The sequence below is a fragment of the Spinacia oleracea genome, chromosome 3 (assembly GCF_020520425.1).
Source record: "Spinacia oleracea cultivar Varoflay chromosome 3, BTI_SOV_V1, whole genome shotgun sequence".
NCBI classification, from domain to species: Eukaryota; Viridiplantae; Streptophyta; class Magnoliopsida; order Caryophyllales; family Amaranthaceae; genus Spinacia; species Spinacia oleracea.
In genome coordinates this window covers 50,410,791-50,423,446 of record NC_079489.1, presented here as the reverse complement: position 1 = coordinate 50,423,446, position 12,656 = coordinate 50,410,791, and positions in this window count along the sequence as shown.

The window sequence follows — 12,656 nt, the reverse complement described above, 5'->3', positions numbered from 1 at the left end:
GGTGGTCGGTGTTGGTGGTGGTGGTCACTGGTCAGGTGGTCGTTGTTTCCCCTGTTTCAGGATCTTTGGCAACATAGGCAGTCGTTTTTTTATTTTAGTTTCACATTTGTTGTATTTAGTTATGAATAATATTGTTTTAGTTAAGGATAACTTTGTTTTAGTTGAGAATAAATTCGTTTTAGTTAATGTGAAATTTGTTTTAGTTACGAATATTTTCGTTTTTGTTATGATAATTTCGTTTTAGTTATTTCATTGTTTTAGTTAAGAAATATTGGTTTTAAGTTAAACTTTTGTTATATTTAGTTATGCAATATGATAATTTAGATATACTATTTAGTTATATATTTTTCGAGTTTCAGATAATGGATTTCAGGCTTTAGTTAAGATACAACATTTCAAGCAATGGAATCGGTTAGTTAAGCAATATAATCAATTAGTTAAATAATCGAATAAATTAGTTAAGCATTGAAACTAATTAGTTAATTATGCGATGAAACCAATTAGTTAAGCAATGAAATTCAATTAGTTAAGCAATGCAGCCAATAGTTAAACATAGAAACCAAATAGTTAAGTAATGGAATCAATTAGTTAAGCATTGTAACTAATTATTTAAACATTAGAACCGATTAGTTAATCAATGGATTCAATTAGGTAAGCATTGGATCCAAATAGTTAAGTAGTGAAACCAATTAGTTAAGCATTGAAACTAATTAGTTAAGCAATGAAACTAATTAGTTAAGCGACGAAATCCAATTAGTTAAGCGATGAAATCCAATTAGTTAAGCAGTGCAGCCAATTAGTTAAACATAGAAACCAAATAGTTAAGCAATAGAATCAATTAGTTAAGCATTGTAACTAATTAGTTAAGCATAGTAACTAATTAGTTAATCAATGGAACTAATTAGTTAAACATTAGAACTGATTAGTTTATTAACGGAATCAATTAGTTAAGCACTGGATCCAAATAATTAAGTAATTAAACCAATTAGTTAAGCATTGAAACTAATTAGTTAAGCAATGAAACCAATTAGTTAAGCGATGAAATCCAATTAGTTAAGCAATGCAGCCAATTAGTTAAACATAGAAACTAAAGCAATAGAATCAATTAGTTAAGCATTGTAACTAATTAGTTAATTAAGCATAGTAACTAATTAGTTAATCAATGGAACTAATTAGTTAAACATTAGAACCGATTAGTTTATTAACAGAATCAATTAGTTAAGCACTGGATCCAAATAGTTAAGTAATTAAACCAATTAGTTAAGCATTGAAACTAATTAGTTAAGCAATGAAACCAATTAGTTAAGCAAAGAAATCCAATTATTTAAGCAATGCAGCCAATTAGTTAAACATAGAAACCAAATAGTTAAGCAATGTAACCAATTAGTTAAGCAATGAAACTAATAAGTTTACAGATTTAAAGAAGGTATTTGTTAAACCTGAAATTCCATTAGTTAAGTCATGGAAACAATTAGTTAAGTCTGAAATTCAATTAGTTAACCAACGGAACCAATTATTTAAGCGACGAAACCAACTAGTTAAGCAATGAAACCAATTAGTTATGATTTCAGAAGTTTTAATTACGTATTTCTAAGTTTAGTTAAGATTTTATAAGGTTTAGTTAAGAATAATCATGTTTTAGTTAAGATTAAATTTGTGTTAGTTAAGAATAATTTCAATTTAGTTAAGTTTTGATTCGTTTTAGTTAAAAATAATTTGTTTTCGCTTCACTTGGGGCCTTTTAGTTAAGATTTGGTTATATTTAGTTACGATATTTTATGCTTTAGTCATAACTAAACCAAATTTAATCATGACTAAAAGAAAACTATTTTTAACTAAAACGGAAGTATTTTTAACTAATTATAACAAATTAAGTATAACTAATATGCAAAAACAAAATATTGAAACTAAACTATTTATTTTCATAACTAAATATGAGAAAATTACAACTAAATCAATACAATTTTTAACAAAATATAAACATAAACTAAATTAATTCAATAATAATTGGACAATCAGAGTTGCGAACATTCTTCATCAATGGTAAAACAGTAAAAATTCCCATCACACTCAAATCAAAACCCCTGATTACACAAGAGAGCATCAATGGCCCTGCATACTTGTAGAAACTCGCCGCCCTTCCTTGCAACGCCTCATCCGACCACCCAATACCACCGAAACTCGTCGCCCTTCCTCGCAGAACCCAGCCGCACCTCCACTACCGAAACTCGCCGCCATTCTCGCAGAACCCAGCCGCACCACCACCACCGGAACTCGCCGCCCTTCCTCGCAGAACCAAGCCGCACCTCTTGCATGGAAGGTGGAGGGAGAGCTTCCATGGAGGCCAACGAATCTGAGGAGAGCGAGAGTGCCCGAGAAAGAGGTGGAGGTTTTGAGTTTTGAACCAGGAGAGAGGAGAGGGGAGAGAAGAGAGAGAAATGAACGAGGCAGAGGTTGAGGTTGAGGAGAGGAGAGCGAATCTAGGGTTTGCTGAAGGAGAGAGTCAAGGCTGAATGGAAATGAAAATGGAGGAAAGAAAAAAAAACTTTTATATTGCGCGTGAGTTCACGCGCGCGTGGGCCACGTCGGCCGTCTGACAGGCGTGTCGCTGTCAGTCCGTTTGACAGGAAAGGTACTGTTCATTTTTTGACACCTCACAAAACCCACTAAAAATTGAGAAGGAAAACCATTCTGAAAACTGAATTTTAGGCGAGACGTTTTTTTACAGAATTGCGCCTTCTTTGAGAAATGGGCGGGACTATTTCAGCAAATTGCGCCATTATTGTTGAGCGCCAAGTGAAATTGAAAACGGATTTCATCTTCTTTCATCTCCGTTCAATGGATTTCATCTTCTTTCATCGCCATTGTTAATCAAAGAAACCGTTGAAGGTAAACTCTATTATTAATCCCGAAAAAAATATCACAAAATATATTTGTTGTCATTCTATTCCATCATCATTTATGGCAATTATTTCGACTCTCCCTTAATTTCCCATGTCCTCCATTAATAAACAGAGAAAGTTAGCAAAATATTAAAAACCAAAAATTCTCCTCCACCTTTTTGGTGTTTTGTTTTTGTTATAATTGCTTAACACAATATTTTTCGGCGACAAATCACTATTTCCGGCGTACACTTCATATTTCCATTGATGGGTGAGTTTGGATTCTCCGTAATATTTTATTTTGCATTGAAGGTGATGAAGATTGCAACTGCACGCAAGGTGTTTGACAAAATGTTTCAATGAAAAGGTCTTTAATTTTATTTCGGTTGTTCAACTATTACCATATATAATTTTTGCTTTTGGATCCGATTCTGGGTTATGGAATTTGCATTGGAAGTTTCTTTGAACGCTCCTTACTCGTTGATATTGTAAGTGTAGACACCTAAATCGTGTCTCCCCATTGGGATGATGACGATACCATTATCCTTGCTAGGTGGTTGGAACAACTCCGTGCGGAAGTCCCGTGTGCTAAAATATATTCCAAAATCCAAGAGCCCAAGTCCAATCCCCGAGACTAGACCTGTCAAACGGGTCGGGTCGGGTTAGTGTCGGTCAACTTCGGGTTCGGGTTCTATCGGGTCGGTCACTTTCGGGTTCGGGTTAACAAAACCTTGTTCAGGACCCAGAGTTTTCGGGTTCGGGTTGACCCAACGGGTTGAGAGATTTTATTACGCCTTTTTTTATTATGCATTTTTTTACTATTATATGCCTTTTTTACGGGTTCAAATTGACCCAACGGTCCATTGAAAAAGTGGATGGTCCTTGATCAAAACTCATTACCCTGTTTCGTCTCTCACGTATGTCCATTTCCCTAGACTATCAGTCAAACCTATGGCTAAGATGTGAGTTGAGTAACTACCACTCTTTGACAGTATGTGTCGAGCAGGAACTCAAGAGTAATGGATATCAAGAGGCACAAACAAGTCCTATTAATTCCAGTCTTGCACATGCATGTTTTATATGAACATACAAATGTACCACAGAACGAACCATTGACACAAAAAGTCGATATCTGAAGCTTTAACACATGAAATCGGATGTACTGATTGCTTCACTAGATGATCCATTGATTATTTTTATTTCATTGAGCATCTAAGATATTTTAAATTTAAATTTTTTCAAATATAAATATAAGGAAAATTAGATTTCAAAGCTAAGTAAAAGAAAAAAAATATCTGGGAAACGTGCTAAAACCAAATTAGGTGACTGGAGAACCTTAAACCCCTCAAAACCTTATTATCACTCACTAGAAAAAAGGGGGAAAATAAAAATAAAACTACACTAGTAAAATTAGCTCAAACCCAAATTTAAAATTCATAATTGGACGAACAAGAAACAAAATTCAGCTTGTTCTTCCGTTTCCACAAATAAAAATACCAATTTTTCAAAATAAAAAATCAGAAAATCCAGAAAAATTACAACACTCTAAAAAGGGCAACAACTAACAAGTGATAAAACCATAAAATTGAAGGAAAGGGTATACAAATTTTTCAATAAAACCCCATAAAACACATATATCTGCCACAAAATTTACGGAAATTGCAGCGAAAACCCGGAAAACATTTCTCCAATGGTCCCCTAGGCCGATAAACCAGAGAGGATTAGAGCTTGAGATATGCAGCCAGTAAACCAGAGAGGATGAGAGCTTGAGAGGAAAGAGAGGTAGTGTTTGGGCGTTTGTCGGCTCCTGAGTATGAATGTATGATACTGTAGTTTTAGGGTTTATTGTGAATTTATGATATTTGGTTGTTTTTTCTGTTTTTTTTTTAAAATAAAAAAAAGTTCATTTAATCACTAAACCCGACGGGTCATACCGAACCCGACCCGTTTTGGACCCGAAAATACCGGGTTGTTCGGGTTCGGATAAAAACGGGTTACGGGTTGAAAATTCTTGTTCAAGACCCACTTTTTTCGGGTCGGGTTCGGGTCGGTTTTCGGGTCGGGTCGATTTTTGACAGGTCTACCCGAGACTGTTCCCATTCCGGAACTCGGTACAAAATTCGATTTACGAAAACCAATTTCAAAATCCAAGTACAATCTCACCCAATGGACCACTCCATTGGTTTTACAAGGCCTTTTCCAGTCAAATGTGACATTAAGCAATCCAAATTCGGGCGCCGACCCACAAAACCGAGCAAGCCAGGCCTCGTCCCGTAAAACCGAATTCAAAAACCGAAACGACTAGTTTTTAGTCGCAAACTTCCTTAATCCCCAAGCAAGACTACGTGCCAAAAAACGTACAATTCGTACAAAGGTACGCCCACTACAAGCCAAACACAAGGACGACATCTTCGTCCTTGCTTGCAGCTTCTGTGCCACGTCAGCAGCGCCTGGCGCAGCTGCTTTGTAACACCCCGACAATTCCCTTTTTCTAAAATAACCCTTTTATAAATATAACTATAGAGAATTATCAAAGTATTATCGCCCATGTGAAAACGTAACGGCTTATTCAGAATTTTGCAGCGGAAAACATAAAACTAACTTTTAGGTTCATAAATAATCGATTACATATTAAGTGCAAAAATCAATTAACGGAAATAAGGAAATATGAATAGTACGACAAATTTCAAATTCAAGTTAACAAACCAAATCACTTAATAAAACAAATATAACTACAAGCTCTCTAATCCCGATCCCAATGATGCATCATCTTCAAACCTGTAGATGGGCAACGCTTATTGATCCTTAGAGACTGCTCACCAAAGATGGGTCATCACAGGATCAACAAGGCATACCCATGATCAACACACATAAACAAAGCACGTAATCAGCAAAGCTAGCAAAGCTGAGTACTACATACTAAAACAATAATAATCCTAACATGATACTAATGAACATAAATAAGGGCAGACAAGACATGATAATTTGACGACCATACTTGACTAGACTAGGCTAGACTTATAACTATAATATTATTTTAATTGAAACAGGCAATGGACCAAGTTTTCTAGCTAGAAGCTTCACTAAGGAAGACGAGGTACGGGCGCGACTCCGTAACCTCAGTGACCTGCGATATCGAGGAACGTTTGAATAAAAATAGGACATGGTGATCAATCCGGTCTGAGATAAAGGCCATGGGCTACCACCATGAACCCCAACTCCTGTTTGTCTGTCACTTTAGACGTGCACATTCTAAAGCTATTGCTACTCAGTTTCACTTTACATGATTTACAAATTGAAACCCTGTTATGACTCAACAATCACATAAGGCATACAATCCACATTTATTCACAACTGTTTTTATCTTGGAATTAAGTAAGTGATCACAAAGGTATCAAACAAGACTCATTCCAATTAAATCCAACCTTTTCTTTAATACTGATCAACCCCTCTATATGGGTATAAGGTTTCAACTTACTGAACAAGGTCCTCGGCCCTCATAAAGTAGTGAAAAGCTAAAAGGGAACAACAATCAACCGATCTGAATCAATGTATACAAAGTAATCTAGTGTTCCCAATCAAACATGTTTGCATCAATCATCCATACTAACATGTTATAATTCTCAAAATGCAATATAGGTTCAATATGTCCATCCAACAGTATTAAACATGCAATTTCAACATGACTAAGTTCATCAACAATATCAACATAACCAAGTTCATCAACAATTTCAACATGGTTTCAACAATTAGCACACATTCCAAGCACACAAGTATATACGTACCTTGTGTAAACAAACTGATAGGCCACTTTAACACTTTCAAAAGTCGCCTAAAGAGAATTCTCCGCCTAAAACAACCAACAAGTAATCCCAATCAATTTCTAACCATTGGCAATCATAATAAAGCGTTCTAAATGCATCCTAAGCATATTTAGAACCTTCCCCAATATCAAAACTTAAACATTTGATTTCCTAGCATCATAATTATTGAACTATTGATTGAAATTCGTTGAAAACTTTTTGCAAACATCGTACTTTAAATTTTCAGCAATATAAATTCATTTAAAAGCTTCACCAAGGTCAATCTACGTTCCTAGTATCTCAAAACAACAAATTCAATAATCCATACTCAACCTACCATGATTAATAATCATAAAAACCTTGAATTTCATACTTTAAACAATCAAAATTAATATTTCAAAGTAATTTGATAATCTGAAAATTAATAACTTAATAACTTAATTATATAATTCGTATAATCTTAAATTCATAATTTAAATCACAAAAACCATAACTTTAATTCAAGGAAAACATAATTCAAATTAATAAATCATGAATAAGCCCTAACTTATAATTCAATCAACCAAAACTTGAAATTAATACGTTTATAATCTCAACCCAAATCTGAAAATCATGTTCAAACCATAAAAATTATAAATTTAATATCAAGAACATAATTTAAATTAACAACTATAATTAATTAAAATAATTAGTTACTTAGGGTTTAAGAAATAACCAAAAGGAGAGGAGGAGAGAGACTGCCGGCGAGCAGGGGCACGGCAGCGGCGGCGCAGGCTGGGCGCGGGCTGCGCGAGCAAGGTGGTGGTGAGAACTGGTGGTCAGCGACATGGCTGTTAGCTCGGGCAACAAAACAACGAGTGAGAAAGAGTCACGCAAAAGGAGAACGAAAGAGAAAGAAAGAGAATCGAAGGAGGAGGAGCAGAATTACCGTGCTCGTGGTGGTCGGCTAGGTTGTTGTCGCGGGTGGTGCGGCGGCTGGGCAGGGAGCAGTGAAAGCGGGAGAGAGAAACGGCTGTGGAGAGAGGATGAATGTTTGGTGTTTTACGTGAGGTTGAAGGAGAATGGAGGGTTTGGTTTGTACGTGAATTAGAAAAGAGAAAGGGAGTATTGGTTTGGGTTTTTATTGGTTTGGGATCTTCCCAATTGGGCTAGGAGTAGGATTTAAGTTGTTAGAATCCAAATTTCTAATTTCAATCGAACGGGATTTCGTAACTCGAATTCGTTTTGACGTAAAATCTGAAAATGCATTTTGATTTCGTAAATCATTAAAAGTATTCCAAATGAAATAAAATAATTATATTTCAATTACATATTCGTTTCTAAAATCCGTAAATTATGTTTAAATATATATTAAATATGTTAAATATTCGTTAAAATATATAAATAAAATTACGGGGGATTACAATCTACCCCTCTTAAAAGAAGTTTCGTCCCGAAACTTGACACGAAAATTCACTTATCTTTCCAAACTTTTCAACTTATTCTTATTGTAGAAGTACTTTGTGCCACTCTTGTGCACTCTTTTGCCAACTAAAAGTTATTTGTAATACTCAAGAACACATTTTCTTATGCGGCTATTTACTTGCATCAACATGTAAAGGTTGCTAAAAAATAAGCATAAAATGCATAAAAATACCATAAAAATAGGTAAAAAGCGCGAATTTCTATCGCATTCTACCCCCCTTAAAGAAAACGAGTTACGCCCTCGTAACTCACCGCAGGAAATAACTCTGGATACTTGATCTTCATTTCAGCTTCGGCTTCCCACGTTGCCTCTTCGTACTCGTGGTTTGACCAAAGCACTTTTACTATGCTGACGTCCTTATTGCGTGTACTACGCACCTTCCTATCATGGATTTTCACAGGCCTTTCCTCGTATGTGAGGCTACTATCAATCTGGATTCTCTCAGGCTCTAAAATATGACGCTCATCAGGGATATAGCGCTTTAGTTGGGAAATGTGAAACACGTCGTGCATCTTTTCGAACTCCATTGGCAAGTCTAACTTGTATGCTACTTTCCCTATTCGTTGCAGAATCTCATATGGCCCTACATACTTGGCACTTAGCTTGCCCTTTTTCCCGAATCTCATCACACCCTTGGTTGGTGATACTTTCAAGAACACTTTATCACCTACTGCAAATTCATCATCTCTTCTTTTCAAATCAGCATAACTCTTTTGCCTATCCTGGGCAGCTTGAATTCTAGCCTGAATCATTTTTACATTCCTGACAGTCTCCTCAATGAATTCCGTTCCCAAGATTATATTTTCACTGAAATCATTCCGGCAGGTGGGACTTCTACACTTTTTCCCATTTAGTGCCTCAAAAGGTGCCATCTTAATGCTTGCATGGTAACTGTTGTTGTATGAAAATTCGATCAAGTCTAGATGGTCTTCCCAACTACCCTTAAAGTCAATCGCATAAGCCCTCAACATATCTTCCATAGTCTGGTTAGTTCTCTCAGTCTGACCATCGGTTGCAGGGTGGAAAGCAGTGCTCATTTTCAATGTTGTCCCAAGGTTCAACTGGAACTTTTGCCAAAATTTCGAGAGGAATCTTGAATCACGGTCTGAGATAATATCGGTTGGGACCCCATGCAACCTCACTACATGCTTAATGTATGTCTTTGCAAGCTGTTTCTTTTTCCAAGTCTCTTTAATCGGAATAAACACGGCTGACTTTGTTAGACGGTCCACAATCACCCAAATGGTATCATTTCCGTTCTTTGATCTAGGCAAGGCAGTAACAAAATCCATAGAAATGGAATCCCACTTCCATCCAGGCACTTCTAAAGGTTGAACTTTCCCCATGGGTCTTTTGTGGTCTATTTTGACTTTATGACAAGTTAGGCATCTAGACACAAATTCAGCAACTTCCCGTTTCATATTAGGCCACCAATAGATTTGCTTCAGGTCTTTGTACAACTTGTCACCCCCAGGGTGCACAGAATATGGAGTATTATGCCCCTCATCCATAAGACGTCTCTTGAGTTTTTCACACTTATGTGGTACACTCCATCTCCCTTTGAACCTCAAACTACCATCCTCATGAATCTTGAAATCTACTTCCTTCCCTTGCCCCATCTTTTCTTTGATCTTCTCTAAAGTATTCATCCCCAGCTTGACTTTCTCTAATCTCCCCGAATATGGACAACCCCAATGATAATGCACTCAGTTTTGCTTTTGTTTCCCCAGGATTTACTATTTCCAGGCTAAGTCTCTGCATGTCTCGACACAACTCTTCAGGCACTACCAAGACATTCATACTATGGCTAGATTTCCTACTCAATGCATCGGCAACTACATTTGCTTTCCCTCATGGTACTGAATGTTCAAATCATAATCCTTGATCAACTCTAACGATCTCTTTGTCTCATGTTGAGATCTTTCTGGGTGAAAATGTATTTTAGGCTTTTGTGGTATGTGAAGATCTTACATGTTGCCCCATAGAGGTAATGTCTCCAAATTTTCAAAGCGAAAACAATCGCAACTAGCTCTAGATCGTGGGTAGGGTAATTAGCCTCATATGGTTTCAATTGACGCGACGCATACGCAATCACCTTCCCATTTTGCTGTATCACACACCCCAACCCATTCTTCGACGCATCACTATATACCTCAAACCCTTCATTCCCATCAGGCAAGGTCAAAACAGGTGCTGAGGTTAAACGTTCTTTGAGAATTTGGAAAGCTTCCTCACATTTTTCGCTCCACTCAAATTTTGATTCTTTCTTCATCAAGTTGGTCATGGGTCTTGCTATCTTTGAGAAATCTCTCACAAATCTCCTATAGTAACCAGCTAGACCTAGGAAACTCCGAATATCAGACACATTCTTTGGAGTAGGCCACTCACTCACAGCTTGAATCTTGGCAGGATCCACAGAGACTCCTTCCTTTGACACATAATGTCCCAAAAATGCTACATTTTCCAGACGAAACTCACATTTAAAGAACTTTGCATACAACTGGTTCTTCCTAAGCGTCTCTAAGATAATCCTCAAATGCTCATCATGTTCCTTTTCACTCCTCGAATAGATCAGAATATCATCAATGAATACCACCACAAACTTATCTAGGAATTCATGGAAAATCCTATTCATCAAATCCATAAATATGGCGGGTGCATTGGTTAACCCAAAAGGCATTACTGTAAACTCATAATGACCATAACGAGTCCTAAATGCAGTCTTAGGAATGTCTTTCTCAGCTACTCTCAATTGGTGATATCCCGAATGCAAATCAATCTTTGAGAAAACACTTGCCCCATTCAACTGGTCAAACAGGTCATCTATCCTACGCAAAGGTGTAGACACCTACTTTAGTCCCCATTCCCGAAAGGGAAGGTTCGATGATGAGAACATAAATCTCCACTTGACAACGCATCTCCTATAAAATAACGAATCTCAAATTCCCTTTTCATTTCACCCAAAACCTGCTATTTATAGAAACCTGCTATTTATGGAAACCTGCTAAAAATAGTAACTACCGTAATGGGTAGTTGTTAAAAGTGGCAAGTCATAAAAGATAGAAACCTGTCAGAATTAGGTGTTGCACTCCAACATAAATCCTAAATGAGATAGAAATTGCGAGAGGATCCTATTCCTAATACGATTCGAAAATAAGAGTTACGTATCAATTAAAATCCTAACGAGCCTAGAGTTCGTAATGGGCCCAGATGCATTCCATCATAAAATTAATACGCACTAAAAGACTCGGTTAAAGTCTCATACACTCCGGATTCTAAGAATCCTAATCTGACAAAGAAACGGCCCAGACCCTATTTTCAACGCCTGGCTCTGGGCGCCAAAATCTTCGGCGCCCAGCCCTGGGCGCTGAAAATACCTGGGACGTGTTCTTTCCTAATTCCTCGTGGATTAGAGTTCTACAATTCTATCTTTCCATGAACTCTTTTCTACAAATAGGGCCCTAAGTTCGACGTGAAAACAACAACACACAATTATTATTCTGAGTATTGACTCTAAACCCCTAAGCCTAAGCCTCACGCTGCAAAAACTGATCACGCGTTCTGTCGCAATCGATCCATAAATCGAACAGAACGTATCCTGTCCCATAATTTGAGATTCGTTAAATAAAAGGAGAAATAGCAAAGTCAAAGTGGTTAGTTTTCTGAGAACCGTGACGCACCTCTCAAGGGTGCGTCGTAATGTGTCCCTTTTCCATGGTTTAATTGCTTTCCTCGCCCTTTTATGAACTATTAAACTAATTAAATCTGATTGTTCTATCATGCCTAATAAAGATAATATGTTGGGAAAATGGATTATCATGCTAGGTCCCTTAAAACAATCTAAATCAGATAATCGCGCTCGATCTAGTACTATATGTTTCATATTGTTAAAGACAACTCAGATTAGTTTAATAGTTAACGCATGTCCCTTCAATTATTTATGCTGAGCTAGTAAGGATATCCTGCCTCTGGAGTTATCGATGAGCGAGTACTCCTCTCGGTAGTTACAGTCCCCCGAACCCTCAATCTCTACCTTGCGGGTGTATGTTGAGAGATCCCCACACCAGGGATCACAAGGGAACCTACGGCCGTCGTGGTCAAACATAATTGCACTCCCTTTATGTCACGATAACCGGGTTTTGTCAGTTTTTCTCATTGTCGTTAAAAACTGAATGACGACTCCTATATTACTAGTCAATTGGGTGTAAACTCACAGGAAATCCAATTACACTTGATTTGACAAAAAGAAAAGTCACACCCACGAGGGACAAGGTCACGCATTAGCCTCGTGCTTTTTCGACCCCCTCACAGTGGCGACTCCACTGGGGAAAGTGAAGGAAATACTCGTGCTCGTAGGTTATCAAAATAGCCGAAGGGTGAAACGATCCTACCCCGCGTTTGTTTCCCCATCAAGTTGGGACGACCTGAAAATCAGCATATTAATGTGAACGGACAGAACCGCATAACGAATCTTGGCTCCCTTGATGTTTCATCTCGGGAGTTGGG